The sequence below is a fragment of the Lissotriton helveticus genome, chromosome 11 (genome assembly GCF_964261635.1).
Source record: "Lissotriton helveticus chromosome 11, aLisHel1.1, whole genome shotgun sequence".
In the NCBI taxonomy this organism is placed as follows: Eukaryota; Metazoa; Chordata; class Amphibia; order Caudata; family Salamandridae; genus Lissotriton; species Lissotriton helveticus.
In genome coordinates, this window is record NC_136072.1 from 41,643,959 (window position 1) to 41,666,857 (window position 22,899).

At 45.5% G+C, this 22,899-nt stretch overlaps 1 protein-coding gene across 1 annotated transcript in view; it reads left to right on the forward strand.

Annotated features, from left to right (window-relative positions):
• Positions 1-22,899, forward strand: part of LOC144791172 (cytochrome P450 2J2-like) — a 309,092-nt gene that overhangs the window by 217,108 nt on the left and 69,085 nt on the right. The gene's annotated exons all lie outside the window — the stretch shown is intronic.

Here is a 22,899-nt window from a genome sequence, read left to right on the forward strand (position 1 = left end):
ATTTTATTACATCCCAGTTTGGTGACAGATTAATCACTCAAAACATGGGGGGGGCTGGAGTAATGGAAAATATTCACATTTATTAAAGAAGTGCTAAATCCAGATGGCAAAATATTGCTTACACAATGTGAAAGGGACACACCAGTTCTGCTAAATCGAAGGCTTGATTCTGATTTCAGGCAAATGCATTAAAGGAGGCTCCACCAGTGGATTTTACTGCATGGAGGAAATTCCGCAGGTGGATTCTTACCTGAATCTACCACTTCCTCAGATATTGGAGGGTTTTCCACTATTATCCAACTCTGAATCATTCCAGTTTAAGAATACAGAGCAAAAATATTTGATCCATTCTCATGACAATAGCAGCAAAGTGAGTCCAAAGTAAGCTTATTCTATTTTTGCTGCAGCAAAGAACTGAAATGTCAAAAAGTTCTGATGTACCTCTTAGACATCAGTAACTAAAGATTTGTGAGTGAGGAGAAATGGATTCATCCCACATCAAATTTCCATCCATGTGATGATCAGGTCCATCAGGGGATTCCTATACTTAGGGACATTCCCAAAAAGGTGATGCATGCCCCAACAGCACTGGAAGGCATTTCCTATTGATATTCTGGGGCCAGTGGAGTACACTGGTTCAGCTGCATAACCAAATTACTTCCCTTATGCCCTTGTCTTTCCAAGAGTAGGAAAAAAGGGAAGCTCAACATCCTGTGATTCTGGGCAAATTACTCAATCTATCTGTGCCTAACAACAACAAAACAAAAATTAATGTGTCCATCTGTAATACAACTGGTGCTCATGTAATGTGCTCTGATACTTTCTGGCCAAGTTTGTGCTATACAAGACTCCGGTAAAAAAGTGAGATGTCAGTACATTTATTATGTAGTCAGTCTGGCTTGCATTGTAGAAAGTAGCCAACAAGGGAGGCTTATGTGTCCCTTCTGCTGGTTCCAGTATTTTGCAGTTTTCTTTGGGCAGACCTGATGCGGCTGCAAGTATACATTTCGTTTTACAGGATTGTCAGCTGCTCTAAGCAAGGACTGATGTGATGAAGAGTTGAAGCAGCTGACGCTGGTAGCAGGAGGCTGGAAGCAGAGGCCTGCAGAAGTGTCAGGGAGCACTCATGCCCCTTCAGATGTTTTCCCCAGAAAAGTAAACTGCATTTTGCCACAAATGTAAACTATTCACCAACGACAGCAAAGGAATTTCGAAGCCAGGAACAATACTGCCAAAAGGTGGGACAAATGTAAACTATTCACCAACAACAGCAAAGGAATTTTGAAAAACAGACGAAACAAGAATGAAAAGCGCTGGGCGTGTTCAAAGCCCACAGAGTAAATACTGCATGTCTCAAAGACAGCGCAAGTGTGCTGCCAGGTTCGAACTAAAAAGGAGGGCAAAAGGAGAGGTGAGAGACAGAATAGCCAACTGCTCTTGTCCCACACTCATTGACAAATTAATAACCCTCTCAAAGATAGTGAGCAAATTCGTTCTAGACTTAAAGCGATACATGAAAATGAGAATAGAGCTAAGAATATGCTCAGCCCGGGAAGAAGACAACCACAACAAAATGTAGAAAATTACAATCAGCACAAAGGATAAGCTACAATAATGAGGATGTTGTACACAACCAGATATTGTCCCTGATAATGAACCACATGCAGGAGATAAGAAGTAAAAGAAACAGCTGCCCAGGGTACAACATTACATACTGACTTTGATAAACAAGATATTAGTGACGTCTCATTATGTAGGTACTTCGAAATAATCTGCAAATATTTCACCAATCTGATGCGGGAACAGGTAACAATTTAAGTGCCCCAGCAGACGAACTAAACATACCCCATCTTAAATAAAGAGTCACACAGAACATATCAAAGTTGCCACAAATAATATCACAATCCCACAGGGAAAACAGCAGTATCAAATACAGCTAAATCAGCTGATCCCAGCTATAGTGAGATCACAAACCAGTCACAGGTGCCTCTCAACTTGAACTCATCGGCAAAGAAAGTGTCTAACGTCTCAATACAAAAAGAGAACTGTGACGGGAAGGAATCCAGCATTAATTTAAGGCCTTTGGAAACAGAAGGGGCAAATGACAATGTAATAGAATGCAGAAAATCCAACACATCAGATATAACTGAAACCAATTAATTTCCATCTCATTTTATGCATTAGGGAATAGCTAACAGAGGCAGAAAGATAACCACACATACTAAGTGAAGCCCTAGGAAAACATCTCCCTCAAAGATAACAAACATTGGCATAGTCAATAGGTCTCGCCTTTGGGAGCTTGTAACTGTGTAGCCATGCAGCACATTATCCTGGGTGCTACAACATCTACTGTTACTTCACACACACACTCAAGGTTGGGCTTTTGTGCTATTTAATAAACACTACAAATGCAAATTATGCCTAGATAGGACAAGTCTGCAACCGAAAGGAATTTAGGTGATGAATATAGATAATGCTATTCAAATAATGCCTTCACTAACTGCACCTGTCGGTGATGCAATGAAAGTAAACCTACACTGATTATTGGCGGGAATGACATCATGCATGTCACTTGATTAATTTTGCAACTTCTTTTTGAAATGTGAAAGTAAATGTACGATGAATTTATCTTTTTCTTTGTGGTGTCAATATGCCTACTATAATTTAGCATTGGGTTTAATACACGGTATTAACCAGGTTTTACCATGTGCAGTGCCTAGACGAAGCCTAAAGGCGCTCTTTTCAACTTATAGTGTGCCATGGAAGAGTACTTAATGAATTAATAAAACTGCTCAATGTGTCTCAAAACCTAAAATAATTAAATGAGAACGGTTTGATAATCATCAGCTACCTTCCAGAGAAAGTCTGGAGCACGTAATGAGCTTGTGGCACAGTTAAAAACACATAAATACATTACAGAAAAAGTGTACTGAAAACATGTGCAGTTTGTCAGCTATATTAATTAGAACACAACACAGCATATCTTTCCAGTACTGCCAGATTTCTCACAATATTATTCTAGTATCATAAAAATATTTGTTTGAAATGCTTGCTGTTTCTAAATGGTTTGAAAAAGTAATTTCTGGTTTATCTCTTGATAAACCTGTGAAGTGGCAGGCAAGAATATTAAATCAATAGAAATGCCACACGTACACAGGACTGGAAATAAGGTATAATCACGACAAACAGTGAGTTCACAACAGCCACATTTTTGTGATCAACGTTTATATTCAGCCAGGAGTAATAGTAGATTATTAAGTACAACTCTGCTTGTTAGAGAAAGATTTGGAATCTATTTGTACAACAAAAGCAGCATATTTGATAATGATCTTAGGAGACTTTAACCATCAACTAGATCTGTCCCTTAGTGATAAACTGTTTAAGGATTAGTTTAGTTTAGTTTATTTTTTTATTTGTTTGATTAATTAAAATCTTACAAAAATATGACCTTAGAGAAAGTATAAGCATCAATACACATTTATACGTCATACAAATAGTAAATGACCTTAAAAATAATTAAAATAAAGAAATAAAAATTGTAAAACTAAATGACATTGTCCTTATGACCTTTAGCAATCACATTTAAAATTTTTACAAAAGCAACATTCATTGGTAGGTCATTCGGATTTAGACAGGCCATTACTGCTTGTCTACAGGTTCTTATGTTTCGGGCATTGAGCAACCTCCTGAGGATTAGTCTCCTTTCTGGGGCTATAACAGGGCACAAACATACCAAGTGCACAATGTCTTCTTTTCCCCCCTTGCAAAGTCTGCATAGCATATTGCCCTCGTTTGGTTTCCAGGGTGGGAGATGACACAAACCTGGCCATACACCAAAGCGTGCTCCTATAAATGTTTGCTTACTTTGGGCTGACCATGCCGTATGGAGGTAGGCTTGGACTTGTTTTTTTTGTAGCCATTAATGATTGGCCATGAATGCTTGCATTTTGCTAACAAAGCTTTGTCTTTAAGCAGCGATAGGTGAGTTACCAGCTTATTGATTGTTTTTTTAAAGCTATCCTGCGTTATAGTGTTTTCCCAGATTGCTGATATTCCAAATTCTTCTTTTGCGTTGTTTAGATATTTCCACGCTTGCAGTTTCTGGTTATCTTTAACCTCTCTCCACTAAGCTATAGACAATTGATTGTCCTGATCATTTTTTACTCTATTCCAAACTTTCAATATTTGGCCTTGGCGGGCATATAGTTGATTGTTCATACCAAATTCCATCCTTATTTGTGCTTGTGAGGCATTACATGGTAGGGTAAATCATTTTTTATAAGTTTTTGCTACAGCATTGTTGATAAGCACAGCATCCTTCCCATTTAGCACTTCACCACCGTAAGTTAAGGATGGTAGTAGTTTGGCAGTTATAATTTTTAACAGTGGCCCGTGTGACAATGCAGATAGATTCTTTTGTAGGGTTCTAAATGCTGCAATCAAGCTATTAGCCTTCCTTGCAATATCTTCCCTTTGTGGTACAAAGCTTCCGGTCTCATTGAAAAGGACACCGAGATATCGATAACTCTCCACTTGCTCTAGATGTGTTTGTCCCAGCAACCATTTCATCTTTTGTCTTTTTTTTCCTGTCACAACCATTATTTTTGTTTTTGTCTCATTTATTGTCATTTGGTTATTCTTTGCATATTTAAGTGTACAATCGATCAATCTCTGCAGTCTCACTTTTGTGTGGCTCAGCAAAACCATATCGTCTGCATATAGCAAGTTAGACATTTGTTTTCCGGCTATCCTAGGTGGATGTGAGTTTGCCTCATTTAATGCGTTGGTAAGGTTGGCCACAAATAGATTGAAAAGTAAAAGTGCGAGCACGCATCCCTGCTTAAGGCCACGAGTCACCGGAATTTTTTGGGTCATGGCCCCGCCATCCCCTATCCTAACCTTCACCCAATTGTCAGAGTATAGTAACTTAATGAGAGTCAGTAGTGAGCCTGGGATTCCGTAGCCCTCCAGTTTTTTCCATAGGAGGGGCCTATTTACTAAATCAAAGGCCGATCTGAAATCGACAAAACAAAAATAAAGTGACTGTTTATTAAGAAGAGTCTTATCCATTAGAACTGATAAAATTAACAGGTTGGTTGTGGTGCCTAAGCCCTTAATGAAGCCGGTTTGGTTAGGGGGTAATATTGATTTTTCCTTAACCCAGTCTGAAAGAATTGATAATAAGAGACATGCGAAAAGCTTGGCGTCCGTATCTTGCAGGGTGTGATCAAACGGTAGTTCTCCGGTAATTGCCAATTACCCTTTTTGAACACAGGCGATATAAGTGATCCTCTCCAGGATTGTGCTATTTTCCCTGTATAGATAATTTCGTTGAAAACCTTTGTCAGATAAGTAGCCCATAATAGGGGGTCCTCTTTATATAGGGCAAACGGAATACCGTTTGGACCCGGAGCTCCATTTTTTTGTCTCTTAATTATGTTAGCTACCTCCGCGATTGTAAATTTTATCACCAGATCCGTCTCAGTTGGTCTAATAGTGGGCTCTTTGTAGCCCCTACCGTTGGTGCATTCTTCTATTTTGGTGAAAAGAGTTTTTTTAAGGAACCTTACCTAGTCCTCTTCTGTTATTGGCGAGGCTATTACATGCTTGTTTGGTCTGTTTATTTCGTTAATCATTTTCCAAAATTCTCTAGAATTTGTTTGATTACTGGTGTGGAAATTTTTTGTCCATAGCTCTTGTTGGATTTTATTTTTTTCAGACCATATTAATTTCCTCAAATTACTATTGGTATCTCTGAGTTGTATAACGACGTCTTCATTATCCGGCATCCTGGTAAGTTGTTTCCTCAGCTTGTTACGAGTCCGCCTCACTTTTTTAATAGTGTGGGGTAGATTGATTTTGTTATCATTTTTTATTTTTTTTCCCCTGAGTTTCGATTTCTTACTAGTCATATTTGTGTTATCCAACTCTACTGCCTTTTCAGTAAATTGTTCCCAACATAATATTACTGTCTGCTTTGTTTGCTTCTCAAAACAATCAAATGCCAATTTTTGGGCCTTTTTTTCCACAACATATTTTTTATCCGGATTCCAGATCAGTTTCTTATGATTAATTGACATGATCTGTCCTCGTGTGGTTAAATAACTTTGATGTCTAGAGATATCAAACCACAATTCCACTATTTGCTGGCTATGGTCACTGTCGATTCACTTATTAAGTAGATAGGAACCAATTTTGTCATACATGTCTAATGACATTAATGTAAAGTCAATTCTTGATTTAGATTCGTGGTTGTGAAATGACCAGCCGGGCGGTTGATCCATTGGGAACCTTCCATTTAGGACACGTAATCCCATTGCCTCCAAATCCATCAGTATGTTTTTTCCTATTACATTTCCCTTGGGAGTTGGACTCTGATCCGATGATTGTTCCGGAATGGACCATTCATAGTTTTGAGAATGAACCAAATCGTTCTGTGTCAACTTAATCAACAAGTTAATATTAAAATCTCCTATGGCTAAAATACTGATAGTCGGATCAATCATAAGTTGTTCCAGCAGGAATGTTACCAGTTCAAAACTTATCTTCTTGCGTGATGTCTGATTTGGTGGAATATAAATATTAAGTATCAGTAAGTTAGTTCTGTTTTTTAAGTTGTCATGTCCCATTGTTATCCTAACAGCTTGTATATTTGCGTTGTTAGTGTCCAGCTGTTCATGATCGATTTTGAGGTCCCTCCCAATAAATATTGCCAGGCCCCCACTTGGGCGTCCAAACTTGGTATATTTGATAGCTGGTACATAGAATCCTTTATAGCCTTGAAAGAAGAAGGCTTCCGTGTTTCATGTCTCTTGCAGACATATGATTTGGTAGATTTTTGACAGGGAATCTATTTCTGCGTTTTGGATTTTTTTCCCCAGTCCATTAATGTTCCATGAACATATGGTTAGCGGCTGGCCATGGTCTCTCCGTTCCTTCAGTTTGTTAGGATTATTATCCGGTCAGAGATCATGCAGAGCATTCCGTATCCAACTCTCATTTAATTGCCGAGGTTCTGACAGTTTTATTTCTTCCGGGTTCTCCTTTATACTCTGGTGTTATCTACCCTGTGGGTTTCTTAATATTGAGTATACTGGAATGTCTCTTTCTTCCTTATGGGCATTTTTTGGGAGATCCTTTTTAAACGGGCTCGGGTAAGGTTTGGCCGGTGGGTGAGCAATTTTGATCCCCCAACCATCGAAAATTTCTTGCTGTTTTATAATGTGTTCCGCTAAACGAGGGGTATTGACCGTTAGGACTGTGTGTGGGCGAGAGCCATCCGTGTCATGTGCAAATCCCACTGATTCAATGTCTTTTGATGTTATTTTTTCCAACTCAGGAATCGATTTGAATAGTTGTAAGATATTCCCTCTATTCAGAATATCTCTAGAACCTCTTGAGTTGTAAACTGGTGTAAATATTATTTGTACCAGTTTCTTTTTATTCATTGATTCCAACTTGTTTTCACTTTTATTTTGCATAGTTTTAATGATAATTTGTTTGTCTTCTGCAGTCTTTGTAATTGTTAAATCCTCTTGGTTACTGTGGTAATCTCCAGTATACCTCTTTTTGCTTGTTATTTCTGTACCGGTTGCAGTGTCTTCTGGTTGATTTCCCATACCAGGTCGGTAATCTTCCCTTTGGATGGATCATTCAAGAAGTTGGTTTTTTCATGACAAACTGTTCTCCGTATCCCTAGGCCTGAGCGGTTTTTCTTCCATTTAATGAGGTGTTAGGCTCAACTTCAGGTGGCACCTTTTGAGTATCATTAGAGTCACTATGAATATTGCATGGATGATTCCAGGCTATACATCCATTTCCATTATGAGTATTACTTAACATTGGTTCCTGAGATCCGTTCCGATTACTTTGTATTTGGATTTTCTTCCCAGGGGGTAAATTTCCACCGATTATTTTGGCCACATTATCATTCGGTTTGATTTCAGTGGCGGTATTTAGCTTGTTTTCAGTCTGATTATCGGTCTGTTTCTTGAAGATATCGTAATATTTTCCACCTTTTACGCTCTTGCCCACGGTATCATGCTGGATCTCCTCCCTCTCAGTATTTATCAGAGGTGGTACTTCTTCGATTAAGTCTTCCGGATCAGAATCCTGGGATTCTTCTGATGGAGGGTATACATTTACAGTGTTTTGATTTCTTAGCTTATTTCTGGCCTTACGGATTTTTTTCCTTTGTCTCTTTGAGAGTTTGTATCCTTGGCAATTGATTTTATCTTTTTCTGTAATTGTGTGTCCAATGAGCTTTTGCGTGCCTGCAGGTGGTGTTTCGGTATCCACGTTCTGCCCTACCGTTTTTCCTTGAAGTTTTGGTATATTTACCTCTTTAGATTTAGTTTTTTTTGTTGTTTGAATATTGTTATGATCTTCAGCGGGCTGTGTGGTTTGACCAACGCCGACTATTTTGCCTGTGTTTTTAATAAGAATTAGATCTTTTACATCTTCCAATATGGTATTTACTACCTCGGGTATGGTTGAAAGTTTGTTTATGATTGGTTCACAGGGACAATCCGAGTAAATTGTTGCTGCATGTTCTTGGGCTTTAATTATTAAGCAGTTTAACGCCGACAACTTTCTGTCTATTCCAGAAACTGCATTAGCCATTACTCCGAGTATATCAATTTGTGTATCCATTTTGCTTGACTGATATGTCAGTGCTTCTAGTATTAGTGTAGAAGTTTGATAGAATATGTCCCAAGTGGTTCCCAAATCTCTTTTATCCTTTATCCCACTTGAGGGGTTAGAATCTTTGATTGGACAAGACACATCCTGATCTTTCAATGTTACACGGTTTTGCTCACTTTCCCTGTGAGATAAATTATTGCTTTCAAGACTTTTTGTCGGTGTAGATTCTTCCGCGTGGTTTTTTGCTATATCCAAATCGTTGCTTCCTGATTCATACATTTTCCGTTTTTTGGTTTTACCAACTTCGGCCTCCGCTGGTGGTTGTAATAACGTTTCCCCTACAGAATTTCTATGCTCCCATTCAAGCTTGTTTGATTGTGAAGAATCTACTGCGAGAGCCATTGTGTTGTCGGTGACCTTATTGTTTGTTTCATGAAATTTCATCTTAGTTGTAATATTCACATTAATTTCTAATGGGATTGGCTTTTCCAAATCTATGGGTTGTTGACACATAGAAGTAGTTAGTATTGACTCTTCAATCTCTCTTTTAGCCATACCTGGAGTCTCTATATCATTTAGCAGTGATTCATGCATTGTAGTATGATATATTAGCTCTTTGCCTAAGTTCCATGTCTCACTTTCTCCACTCTTAGGTTCCATTTCTTTGATTAAAGTATTTCCATTCACTGAAGCTTCTATATCTTCTATATCTTTTATATCAATACCTGTTTCCACAGGGGGTCTTGTCGGTTCAATTGGGGTTTGCAATTGATGTTTGGATGTGTCTGAATCCATTGACATTAATACCCCAGTAGGGTCGGTCAGGAATTCAAATTTTTGTGGTATTTTTTTTTACTTTTCAAACATCCGTGCAATTGGTGAGATAAGAGTTTGATTTTGGTTTAGTCCCTTTGTCTGTGCTTTAATATTTTGCGCCTTGAATGCTTGTGTTTTGCGTGTCTTTTTGGTCTGGGCGCCTGATGATCTTATCTTCCCAGAACGCATCCCTAATTGCTTTGATCCCACTAACTCGCTTGGGGCCGCGCTCCCAAACTTAAGAAGTTGGTTGGTGTTGTTCAAAGGTGAGGTAACTGGGCTAAAAAATAGAGTTCAGTCGATCACTCTTCAGCGCTTTTGCAGTCTGGGGGATGCGTGCTCTCTTCTCCACGCTCCGCTCCACTGCCACAGATCTCATAAGGGGCGGCGGTAGCAGGAGCGACGGCCACTGCTCCGTTGTTAGCCCGAGGTTTAGCCGCGTTATCCTCGAGTTACTTAGTTTGTAGTCCGTTGTTCATTACTTGTTTCTTGTTGGATCCGCCTCCACCAACACTATGCTCTCACCCTCGACCCCCTCTTGACCACCTATACGGATGGCGCTATATTCTGGTGCAGAGCGCAGCAGGAGGGCAAAGGAGGGTAAGGAAGGGCAAGAAAGAGCATGAGATCCCTGGCCTCACTATGACGGCTGCTTCAGCTACCGGCTTCAGCTGCCAGCTCAGCCAATTGTCGCTAGCCGCTTGACGCTGGTTCCAGGTTCCTCCCCCACCAGGCTGCAGGGATATTAAGGTGCTGCACGGGAGGCTTCACAACCAGCAAGAGCAACAGCGCCAAACAGGAAACAGCGGCTGCAATCACTCTCACTACCTGGCCTGCTGCGTCATAAAATCTACAATCATGTGCTTAATCCTGTGCACAGGGGAGATATTGAGGGTGGCAGTAGAGGAGGTTGTTAAACGAAAAGAAAAAAGGGGCGGTGGTGAGCTGGGCGGGTCTGGTCTTATCTGTGGCTGTAACCGCGGACACGGGCGAGCTCTGTTGTTGCTATGTTGTTACACGCTCTGACTGTTCCGTACTCCACTTCAGCCACACACAGCCGCTGCTGCCTCTGCCGCACACCACCTCGGCCACACAGCCCACTCAGCCCCCCCCGGCCGCTCCTCACCGCTCTAGCCGCTTAGACGCTTTAGTTGTGCTGGATGCCTCTGGAAGCTGCTGCTGCTCCTTAGTGGAGTGTAAGTGCTGCCTGTGAGCGAGCTACGGGGTCTCCAGGTCTCCGGTCTCCGACTTGGCTCAAGCTCGAGGATCAAGGCTGGCTCGGCTCCGACCCTGCCCCTGCTCCGATTCGAGCTCCGATTCGAGCTCCGGCTCGGGATCAGGCACCTAACGCCGCACCTCTCCGGCTTCTCTCCGGCTCCTCACCGGGTCTTTTGCTCCTCAGCACTCGCAGCTTGCAGCTTGCAGCATACGCTGGCCGCTACCGCTAGTGCTTGACTGGTGCTCGACTGGTCAGCAGGGCTCAACAGCGCCACCGGAAGGGAAATTCAGGTTGCTGCTACTACTCTCAGCCCTCTAGAGTTTAAGGAGCTTTAAGCCATTTCACAGATTCCTCAATCAAATTTTGTTGGAGTAGGTAGCGCCGCACAAGAAATAAGTAGTAAAGTTCCTTGGATCCATAGGATTATTCTGTGCCAATGGGCGGGCGACTTCTGACTGTCCAGCAAAGAAGACCTTTGATTTAGGGAATCAGATTTGCCCAATTGATTATCTATACTACTATTATAAAGCGAGAACTGGTTACCTTTGAGGCGGGTAAACTCCAGAAGTACACCATCAATCACAACGCCCAATACAGCGTTGGAAAGGGGAGGTCCAGGAGATGGACATAGGCTATACATTTGTACAACATATACATTACGAAGGGCAAACAACATTCCAGAAAAAGTAGTTCCTTGTGGGCGTTGTTCAAAATGTGGGCGGTAACATTGGCAGAAGGGCATGTCCCATTCACTCGGTTTCAAGCACTCAAGCACACACACAACAACAGATTCTGCAACCACAGACAAGCACACACACAACACTGTAGTGTGCGCTCTAGTCTATGAGCGTGAACGCAATGACGCGTCACGCTATAGACGAGAGCGCGAGGCTTGCGCATGCGCAGGGCGGAGTTTGTGGAAGGCGCGAAGAGCGAGAACGGGAGTTGGCGACCGGAGCGATTGTGTGCAGACGCTCGGCGCCCTAATGCTCGGATTACTTGGTGACTGATGCAAATAAAGAAGTCACACATCTACAGAGTCTCAGTGCATGTTGTGGGGGCAAAGGAGCAACATTTACATTGGCGACGAGGCTGGGACCACGAACACCAGTAAGCACAGTGGTCAGGAGCAGGCACTTTACAATAGCCCCACACCAACCAGAAGGACTAATAGCATCAAGGACGAGCAGAGGGCGTGGCAGTAGCGAAACAGAGCGAATATAAGTACAACACAGCTCCAACAACCAGGTCAGTGCCGGGCTAGGGAACGGAGAGCACAGCTAGCACCCTGGCAGCCAAAGGCATCACCCCCAAGACAGAGGAAGGGGCACAAACTGACAACCCCACGCAGGCTATAAGGGACAACACCCCAGGTAGTCCCAGAGGGCAAGGTGACACGGCAGGGAGTGCAGGAGCATCCGGTGTACCCATTCAACACAGTGCCCAGGTGGTAGACCCCAGAGGCGAGGCCAGGATGGCGAATCAAGCGTCGGCCCTGATGGCCCCTATCCCATTCCTGCCTAGACAGGGAGAACCACAGTTAAAATGGGAAGATTGGAAGGAATACTTTCAAAACTACATTGAGGCGCTTGAAGATGAAAATGAGGGGGCATTTACCCCGGAAAGGAAGAAGAGACTGTTACTCCACAACCTGGGCCCGGAAGGGGTGAGAGTGTTCAAGAACCTGGTGCCCAAGGAGAGGGGAGCGACTGAAACAGATGTCTTTAAAAATGCACTAGATGACTTGGACAGCCATTACCGTCCAGCAGTTTGTGTCTCCATAGACAGGTATAATTTCCAACAGAGGAAGCAGGAGGCTGGTGAATCGATTGATGACTATGTGGCAGCACTCCGGCGCCTGGCCATCACGTGCCAGTACGGTGCTCTTCAAGAGGAGTATATCAAAGACCAGATTGTCATGCACACCACCTGCAGGGCTGTCCAGGACAAACTTTGGGCGCAGAGCGAGACGTCACTTAAAGAAGTTGTTGCAATGGTCAAAAAGGCTGAGATGTCAAAACGCGGCGCTGATGCAGCCAAACGAGAGGGCGCACCGAGACAGATGATTAACAAGATAGACGAGGCGCCCCAGTCCAGCAAACCCAGAGGGATGTATGGAGACCAGAGGAAGGATTCGAGATGGACAGGGACACAGTCGGCCCGCCCCGGCACAGACAACAAGTTTGCATGTTACAGATGCGGCAGCGCGGCACATTCGGCACAGGATAAACGCTGTCCCGCGTTCCGCGCCAGATGCTCGTTTTGTGGCCTGGTCGGCCATTTTGAAAAGGTATGCCGCAAGAAGGGAAAGGAGTCCACCGTCAAGTGCGTCGAGGCGGCCATAGCGGACGTCAGTGAGGAGGACGACCTGGAAGACGGAGATTTGGTGCTATGCATCGAGGACCAGGTGCTAGAAGTGGCGGGGAAGCGAAGAGATAAGCCTCGCACGGACATGCTGATTGGGGGAGTGAAGGTACATGTGGCCGTCGATTCAGGATCTCCTTGGACTATTGTGCAAAGATCCATATGGGAAGAAGACTTCGTCCCAGTAGTGGGGCCAGACCTATGGCCGCCAGACATCAAACCTATCTCGTATACCGAGAATGCCATTCCGCTAGTGGGGTGCCGAGACTTCGCATTTGAATTCAGAGGGAGGTCAGCCACGTGCACCCTGTATGTGGCAGAGAGAGGTCCTTCAGTGCTGGGGTGGAGAGACGCAGGAGATCTGGGAATCATACTCAACCCAGGTGGAAAAGAGCAGATTCTCTTGACGGACGAGTGGCCCCTCACGAGAGATGAAGACTGGAAATCAGCATACCCCAAAGTTTTTGATGGCTCAGTCGGGAAACTGGACAAGTTCGTCCACAGAATGGTCCTCAAGGAGGGTGCAGTGCCAGTGGTGCACAAAGTCAGGAACATACCCATATCCACTAGCGGAGCGGTACAACAAGAACTTCTGAGGCTGGAGGAGCAAGGCATCATAGAGCCGGTGGACAGTGCGGAGTGGCTATCCCCCTTGGTGGTGGTCAAGAAACCTAATGGACAGGTTCGCCTCTGCGTTGACCTCCGCGAGCTCAACAAAAATCTCATTGTGGAGAGATTCCCCCTGCCCAGAATTGAGGAGATGCTCGCCAAGACGAAAGGTGTAACTCACTTCTCCACCATAGATCTCACGTCTGCATACTATCAGATTGAGCTGCATCCGTCGAGTAGGAAGTACACCGCCTTCATTACACCATTTGGGTGCTACCAGTTTCGGAGAATGCCCTTTGGCCTGGCATCCGCAGCGGCTGTATTCCAGAAGCTGATGCATCGGCTGTTCAAGGACATTTCGGGGGTACAGTACTTTCAGGATGACATCCTGGTGATGGGCTCTTCCAAAGGAGATCACGACAGCAAACTGCATAGAGTTTTGGGAGTACTGCAAAACAGGGGGCTAACAGCGGAATGGAGCAAATGCAAGATTGGGACCCACACGGTGACGTACTTGGGTCATGAGATTGGCACGCTTGGAATTTCACCCAAGGAACAAAATGTGAAGGCCATAAAGGACGCCAAGGCTCCCAGCACCAAGGAGGAAGTGCGGTCATTCCTTGGAATGGCCGAGTATTATAGCAAGTTTGTGAGGCACTTCGCCACCAGGACATACAGAATGAGGCAACTCATCAGAGACAAGACTAAGTTTGAGTGGGACTCAGAAGCGCAATTGGAATTCGACACGATAAAAGACTGCATCAGCCATGCTGTTCCACTGCAAGGGTACGTCCCCACGGGCAAGACTGTGGTGACTACAGATGCCAGTGATAAGGGTTTAGGGGCGGTTTTGGCACAAGTGAGGGATGATGGAGCTACTGAAACGATCAGCTTTGCTTCACGTGCGTTGTCCCCGACGGAGCAAAGGTACAGCGTCATTGAAAAAGAGATGCTGGCAGTCACCTGGGCCTTGGGCAAGTTCCGGCAGTTCGTTTGGGGCACGAGATTCAAGCTTCAAACCGATCATAAACCCTTGATCAAAGTCTTGACGTCCTCGGGTCACGAGACAGCGACCCCGAGAATAGCTAAAATGACTCTGAAGCTGCTCGATTACACCTATGATGTGGAGTACCTACCAGGAACACAGAACAGGGTCGCGGATTATCTCAGCAGAGCTGCGGCGATGGAAATGGCGCCGGCGGATGCCCTGGATAAGGAAGAGATGGTGGCCAGCATGGAGGACCATGAAAAGTCCATAAGTATCCAAGAATGGGCGGCAGCCTATGATCAGGACGTGGAAAAGGTAGAGATTAAGAGACATCTAACATCGGGCTGGCCTGACAAACGGAGGCTCGCCGATGGAGTACGGAGGTTCTATGAAATGAGAGAGGAGCTGTCCCTGAGTGGCTCGGGAGTGTTCATTTACAGAGGTGAGAGGGTCGTGCCACCAGATTCACTAATACCCCGATTATTAACTCTACTTCACGAGGGACACCTGGGTATTGTGAAGACCAAGGCACGTGTCAAGCAAATGTATTGGTGGCCAGGCATGGATGTCCACATAGAAAGGCAAGTAAGGGAGTGCGGCCAGTGCCAAGGAGCGGACAAAGTGCTGAGACCACTCCGACCAGCCTTAGGGAAGTTTGACACGCCACAAGGCCCCTGGGAGAACGTGGCCATCGACATACTAGGGCCTGTCCTGGACAGCAAAGGTGTGAACAAGTATTTATGTGTGGTAATAGACAAGTATTCCAAATGGCCTGAAGTGGACATTCAAGAATCCATGGATACGGACACGATTCTGAAATTTCTGACGGCGGTGTTCTTAAGAGAAGGTATTCCCAAAAATATCCTCAGTGACAATGGCCCGCAGTTTGTCTCGGACAAATGGATTAGGTTTATGAGGAGGAATGGGATTGAGTCTAAACACACGGCAGTATATCATCCAGCATGCAATGGTCAAGTGGAGCGGTTCAACCGCGTGCTAATGGGCTCCATACAGGCGGCCATCACGCAGGGAAAGGACTGGGAGACCGAAGTGATGAGCATGCTGTGGGCCTACAGGATCACCCCCACGGCTGTGGGGTACAGTCCATTTCAAGTGCTGAGAGGACGGCATCCGTTCACCCGGGACAATGTAGTGTGGAGGGAGAAGACCATCACTAGCAAGTGGTCCCCCGCGGTGGTTCAGCACAACTTGGAAAAGGCCCAGAAGATATATGCCGCAAACTATGACAAACGTCGCAATGTGAAAGGGACAGAGCTGGAAGAAGGAGAGTGGGTCAGGGTCAAACTCCCTACCCTACAAAAGAAAGGTGAAAGCAAGTATAGCCAGCCTTTACAAGTCAAGGAGGTGCGAGGCAGGGCAGCCCTCCTCAGCGACGGCAGGGTGTGGTCCCAAGACCGCATGGCCAGAGTAAACAAGATAGTTGTGTGGCCCAAGCTGGAGGAGATAGAGACACAAGTGGACTCCCGTGAAACCAGGCTTCGACCAGAGGAAAGCGATGAAGTCCGGCCCGGGGGAACAGGAGAGGACAGTGAGACGGAAAACCCCAGCACAGGGTTTGCAGCCAGAGATGGTGCACCGGCCGGTGTAACACAGAGTGGAGATCAGAGAGACGGAGCGAGATCAGGAGGAGAAAGAGAAGTGGAAGAGAACATGCCGGTAAGACACACCCGTAGTGGCAGGGCAGTCACTGTGCCCTCTCGATATAGAGACTTTGAAATGAGTGGACACTAGCCATGGGCATGCCAGGCATGAGCACCCTCCAGAGACTATTGGGGGCAATGGACTCACAGTGAGAGTTGGAAAAAGGTTGTTTTGTTTATTGTTGAAAAGGGGAGATATGTAGTGTGCGCTCTAGTCTATGAGCGTGAACGCGATGACGCGTCACGCTATAGACGAGAGCGCGAGGCTTGCGCATGCGCAGGGCGGAGTTTGTGGAAGGCGCGAAGAGCGAGAACGGGAGTTGGCGACCGGAGCGATTGTGTGCAGACGCTCGGCGCCCTAATGCTCGGATTACTTGGTGACTGATGCAAATAAAGAAGTCACACATCTACAGAGTCTCAGTGCATGTTGTGGGGGCAAAGGAGCAACATTACAAACACAGCAACCAACAGATTCTGCAAACACACACAAGCACACACACAACATAGCAACTTCAGCAAAAACACTGTTTAATGCACGTCCACTTCAGGACATAAACATCGTTTTTAAAATAGCAATTTCGAAATGATCTTTTTAAAATATGTGCAAAGTCGAAAATTCGGAATGATCATTTTTAAAATATGTGCAAAATCGCAAAATCGGCATGTGCAATAGGCTTAGTACTCACTGACTCCACAGGGTTTGGAGGCAACAAAAACAAAGGGGCGCGGCCTCAGCAAGGTTCCGAGGCAAAGGGCGTGGCTTCAGGATGAAAAGCCAATCAAGGTTGGGCAAGCCACACAAGCATCCAATCGCGCAACACTCTTGGCCGTGACACCCACAACACAACCTTGCACAACCAGCCAATCGCGCCACTGCACCTTCCAGCAAACAACCAATCGCCCCACACACATTACACTAATAACCAATCACGCAAGCACCACACCTTGCAGCAAACAACCAATGGCGCCACACACATTACACAAATAACCAATCACGCAAGCAATCACACAAGTAGCACATTAATTGTAAAGAAAATGAATAAAAACCTTCAGCATTGGTGCAACTCGCACGTGATTCCTAGGAGCATTCTTGCTGTCAGAGCCACTAACACGGGGAAACAACTGAGCAACACATATTGTCACAGGCCACGGAAAAAATTGTATGTACGCTCTTCAAAAAACTATTCCAGAGTCGGGCACTGTTATTCAAAGGGGATACACAGGGGGCGGCCAGAGAAATAATCAGGGAGAACAAGTCTCTTTCCCATTTTACAATGAGGCATCATGTATGCTCTATAAACGCGGGGCGGCCAGGGAAATAATCAGGGACAATTTAACAAGCCTCAATAACATTACACAAGGAGGCATGATGGACGGTAATTAACTGTCTGACGTTCTTGCAGGGAAAAGCAAAAACACGAGTTCACAGCAGACCCTGGGCACAGCGCTCACAATACACAGTCAGAGCATTAATGCTGTGTGGACTTACAGGTTGTGAGAGGGCACAGTACGAGCCACAATAACGCTGTTGCAAGGCCCTGGAAAGGGGGCAGCCAGGGCCTCATTGAGGACACTTTACACAACGTGAATGCATGCTAATTGAAAAATAAACTCAAAAATACAAATTACAACAGGGCGGACATGCTTGCAGAGGGAAACAAATAGCCATGCTCTGTCCCTTTGCTGCAATTAGCCAAAAAACAACAACACATTTACAATATGTACAACACATCACAGGTTCAACAAGGGGGCAGGCACTCAACCAAAAACTTGAACATTTAAATAACACTGATTAAACTTCACATTACAGGCACACTACATTACACATTAAGACAGGGGAAAGACAGGAAAACAAAAACAGGAGGAATTCAATAACCCTTATTTACATTGAGAAAAGAGGCATGATGTATACTAATTGATGCAGATTTCAGCTACTTTATGGTTGGGGGCTGGCAGAGAAACAAAAAAAGGAAGATTTACAAAACACTCCTTACACTTCTAACAAAAAATAACACTACATTACACGTTGCCACAGGGGGTGGACAAGAACACAAAAAACAGGAGGATTTAAATAGGCAGCATTTTCATTACAAAAAGAGGCATGAGGTATAGTAATTGATGGTGCTTTGCGCTACTTGATGCTGCTTTGCTATATGGAAAATATAACCACACTTACTTGATGCTGCCCCATTTACATTACAAAAAGAGGCATAATGTACAGTAATTGATGGCGCTTTACGCTACTTGATGCTGCTTTGCTATATGGAAAATATAACCACACTTACTTGATGCTGCCACATTTACATTACAAAAAGAGGCATAATGTATAGTAATTGACAGCGCTTTACGCTACTTGATGCTGCTTTGCTTTGTGGAAAATATAACCACACTTACCCATGATCAAATTTAAAAGGACATTATTTCTTTACAACGCTAACACCCCCTAACAACGTTGTTCAGGCACAAAAGTTTGAGCGTTCTCTCTTTATAATAGTAGTATACATATTGCTTTTCAAAAACACACACCTTTAACATACTCTACTCTACTCAGAACACCCACTGTACTACTTTTTAGGTTTCGACTTATGGCGAGTGGCGAAGCCACTCCCAGTCGAAATCTGTTGTTTTTAGTAGTGAGGTTAGGACAGCCTCTGTTTCCAATTGGCTAGCTCCATAAATGGAGGCTAGCCATTGGGAGGCAGAGGCTGTCAATCGCGCTTTCTCACGAAAACGCGATTCGGGGGCGTTTCTGGTGCTTTTTTTAAGCCCCGCCCCTTTGTCCCGGGCCGCGCTGCGATTGGCTGCCGGCCCGGGACACCCCCGTGATGTCATTCCCGGGCCGCGCTGTGATTGGCTGCCGGCCCGGGACCTGACTTGTTAGTTATCCTTGCCTGTCCTTCACATGGGTGGGCGTGCGGATCAGAAGGCACAGCGACCTGCAGATTTTGCATGACTCCAGTATGGATACCAAAGCGACCTGACACCGATTTTGCGCTGTCAACGATGTGAAGGCATATACCGTTGGAGGATCCTAGCTTCAGGCGGATGTAGATTGTGACGTCAAAGATCTCGCGAGCGGCTCGCGCTCCTTCCCTCCGCCCACACACTGTGAGAGGGACGAGATTTTGCTCTCGGCTACCGGTCTTTCCTTATTACTTAGAGACGAATACTCGAGAAGGTTGGTGCACGCTGTTTGCGAGCACCTCTGCCTGTTCGCAAAGATAAATCCAGGTGCGGGGAATCTGGCATTTTAGGAGAAAGCGCCGCTTTTGAACGCATATTGTTGAACGTGCGGCCAAAACTCCTGAAAGGAACTTGTCACCACAACACTTTTCTCTCTGAGAAGTGTGTGCGAAGGGGTGTAAGGGCGAGCTCTTGAATGTAACTCTCCGATAAAAGAAGAGCAGGGAAACCGACCCCGAGCTGTCACTCAATACGCCCCGGGCAGCAGCGCCTGGAGGGGGAAGCGCGAGCAGGTGGGCGCTGAACCCGGGCGTCCGGCCGCTCACAGGCACCTGGCTGCGGGTGGTGACAGGTGCGGGGCTCTGCTGTCACCCGCAGCTGGAGGTGGAACCAGGGAGAAGGAATCAGAAAAGAGCAGAAACAGACTCGATTCTGCTGCGTTTTACACCTTTTCTCCCTAAAAAAAAAAACAACACACACGTGATGGAAATCTCATGTACCCGGCGGAGCCTGAGATAGCCTCCATTCTCTGTGAGGCAGCCCGGGTTCTGCGCTCAGTGCCACCCGCGAGTACAGACAGAGCGGCACTTGAACTGCGTGCACCATGTCCGTGGTGGGCATCGACGTGGGCTTCCAGAGCTGCTATCTTGCAGTGGCCCGAGCTGGCGGCATCGAGACTGTGGCTAACGAGCACAGAGATCGCTGCACGCTGTGAGTACCCGACCATGTCCTATTGACTCACACAGAACGAATTGGGGCCACGCTAGCTTAGGAGGCCTCAGTGTGAGAGAAAGGAGAGTGTTGCAGCCGTTTCGGTGTCTCTGTCCAGAGTCTCTCAAACTGTCTGCGCCACGGCATTTCAGGTTACAGTGCCAAAACAGGGGCGGCACATTGAGGCCTTCCATGCTTCCCACCGGTATTTATATTCTTACGACAGTATACCCAGTCATCCATCTGCCAGCACGTGCCATGAACGTGCATCAGCACATAGACCAGGGATCACGAGCAGGTTCACTGCCGATCACTGGTGCACAAACTGCTTTGCCAGATATCCGCAGCAGCGCACACTCCTATCACCAGCAGCGCACACTCCTATCACCAGCAGCGCACACACCTATCACCAGCAGCGCACACACCTATCTCCAGCAGCGCACACACCTATCACCAGCAGCGCAGCGCACACACCTATCACCAGCAGCGCACACACCTATCACCAGCAGCGCACACACCTATCGACATTAACACGCTTGCTCTTAACCATTAGCTCGTCAGCTAGAGGCAAGGACCCTTTTTGTGGTGGAAGTGCGCTATATAAATAAAGTCGTAATGAACATATTCAGCACACTGTTTACCAGCTCACTCTTCTCAGAACATAGGGTGCTTGCCCACAGACTGATAGACCATCTGTGCCATCTCGGTATTAGATCACCAGCAACAAACTGCCCCTAATCTACTCTTCTCACTGCTGCTGTTATTATATTGTTTTTCAACAAAGAGCCAAATGAGCTTCATGTTTTAACATGGCAGCCGACAACCAACGGTGCACAGATGGTTGGCTCTACGCTCACCACAATCTCGTTATATGGTAGATAAGATGTCTATTGAAAGCAACTAAAAGTTGGCTGTATGTGGCAAGTTGAATCACAGTCTGTGAAGAAAGCTTTCAGGGAAATAACGCAGCTAAAATTGCTTTTTTAAACTGCATTCTATTCCTTGAATAGCAGCAAAAGCAAACCTGTCAGCACCCGGGAAAAGCTTTGAGTACGCACGGTCTGAGACTTAAGGTGTTTGTAAAACAACTCGCACAGTTTAGAAACTAATTTTCCTGCGTGGGACAAGAAACCAAGTTTTTTACCTTTCAATTTAATGGTGATACGGGGAGCTCAAGTTAAGTGTTTTTAAAATTTAAATATTGCCTATCCCGTTGTCTGTTGAATTCCAACAACCCGACTTCACCCCACCCGTCTCACTGCCCTGATGCTCTTTACCTCTGCAGACTGCCACTTTGCCTGTGTGTGTGTGCGCCTGTGTGTATGAGTCTGTACGTACGCTTGTGTATGCCTGTGTTTGTGTATGTGCTTGTATGTGTATCCGTGTGTGCTTTTGTGTCCCTGTGTCTGCTTGTGTGTGTGCTCCTCTGTGTTTGTGTATGTGCTTGTATGTGTATCCGTGTGTGCTTGTGTGTCCCTGTGTCTGCTTGTGTGTGTGCTCCTCTGTGTTTGTGTATGTGCTTGTATGTGTATCCGTGTGTGCTTGTGTGTCCCTGTGTCTGCTTGTGTGTGTGCTCCTCTGTGTTTGTGTATGTGTATCCGTGTGTGCTTGTGTGTCCCTGTGTCTGCTTGTGTGTGTGCTCCTCTGTGTTTGTGTATGTGCTTGTATGTGTATCCGTGTGCGCTTGTGTGTGTCCCTGTGTCTGCTTGTGTGTGTGCTCCTCTGTTTATGTGTGGGTGTGCTTGTGTTTGTGCCAGTGTGTCTGTTCCACATCATTGACTCCATCCTTGACAGGAGTTTGTATTGTTATAGGCGTGCATGGTTTGATTGCTGTATGTGTGTGCTTCGGTGAAGTATTCCTGTAATTGTGTTTTGGGCTCGCACGTCCTTTTGAGTGCGTGTACTTTGAGTGTGCGTGTTTGCGTGAATGTTGGGTGCTCATGCTGGTGTTGTGCTGTTTGAGCGCCTTGCTTCTGTGGCCCTGTTTGTGTGTGCGTGTATGTGGCAGAGAAAGTGACGCGGGAGCAGGGATGAGGTATGCCTCGGCCCAGGGGCAGCAGAGCTGGCCTTGTTTCTGGCCCTGCAGTCCCCTCGACACCACCCCAGAGCTGACATTACCGCAGGCATTATCTGTGTAATTGGGTTTGCTCGGTCCATCTCAATGGGGTTAAGGAAACGCGATAACAAGGACACAATGGATTGCTCATGGAGTGGACCTGGGAACCTTAAGATTAGGGACAGGGGTAATAGGCATCACGATTTGATTTCATTCCTCTGCAGGCAATGACACTTTGGGAGCTCGTGGTTGACTCCCACGTGGTAATTTGGTTCACACCTCTTATTTTCGCAAAGGAAACAGACCCTACAGCTCACACACAAGATTTGGTTTAGTTTATGTTTGCTTCAGTGAGTATGTTAATGGGAGGCCGAATATGCCAGACCACCTAGCTACAGTGGTGTACGCATTATTCACACATTCAAACTCTAATACACTTGTGCATTCTTCCACAAATGCGCACAGACACACTCTTACATGAGTGCACATGCACGAACACACACGTACATTTTGGATTATGATTGCATAGATGAGCAGGAGAATGAGTTGCTGACATTTGTTGCATATTGACACCAGCCCTTCAAGGCCTTTTGCACACTATCTCTCTCTTTCACACACTTACCCTCACACATGCACGCACCACTTTCAA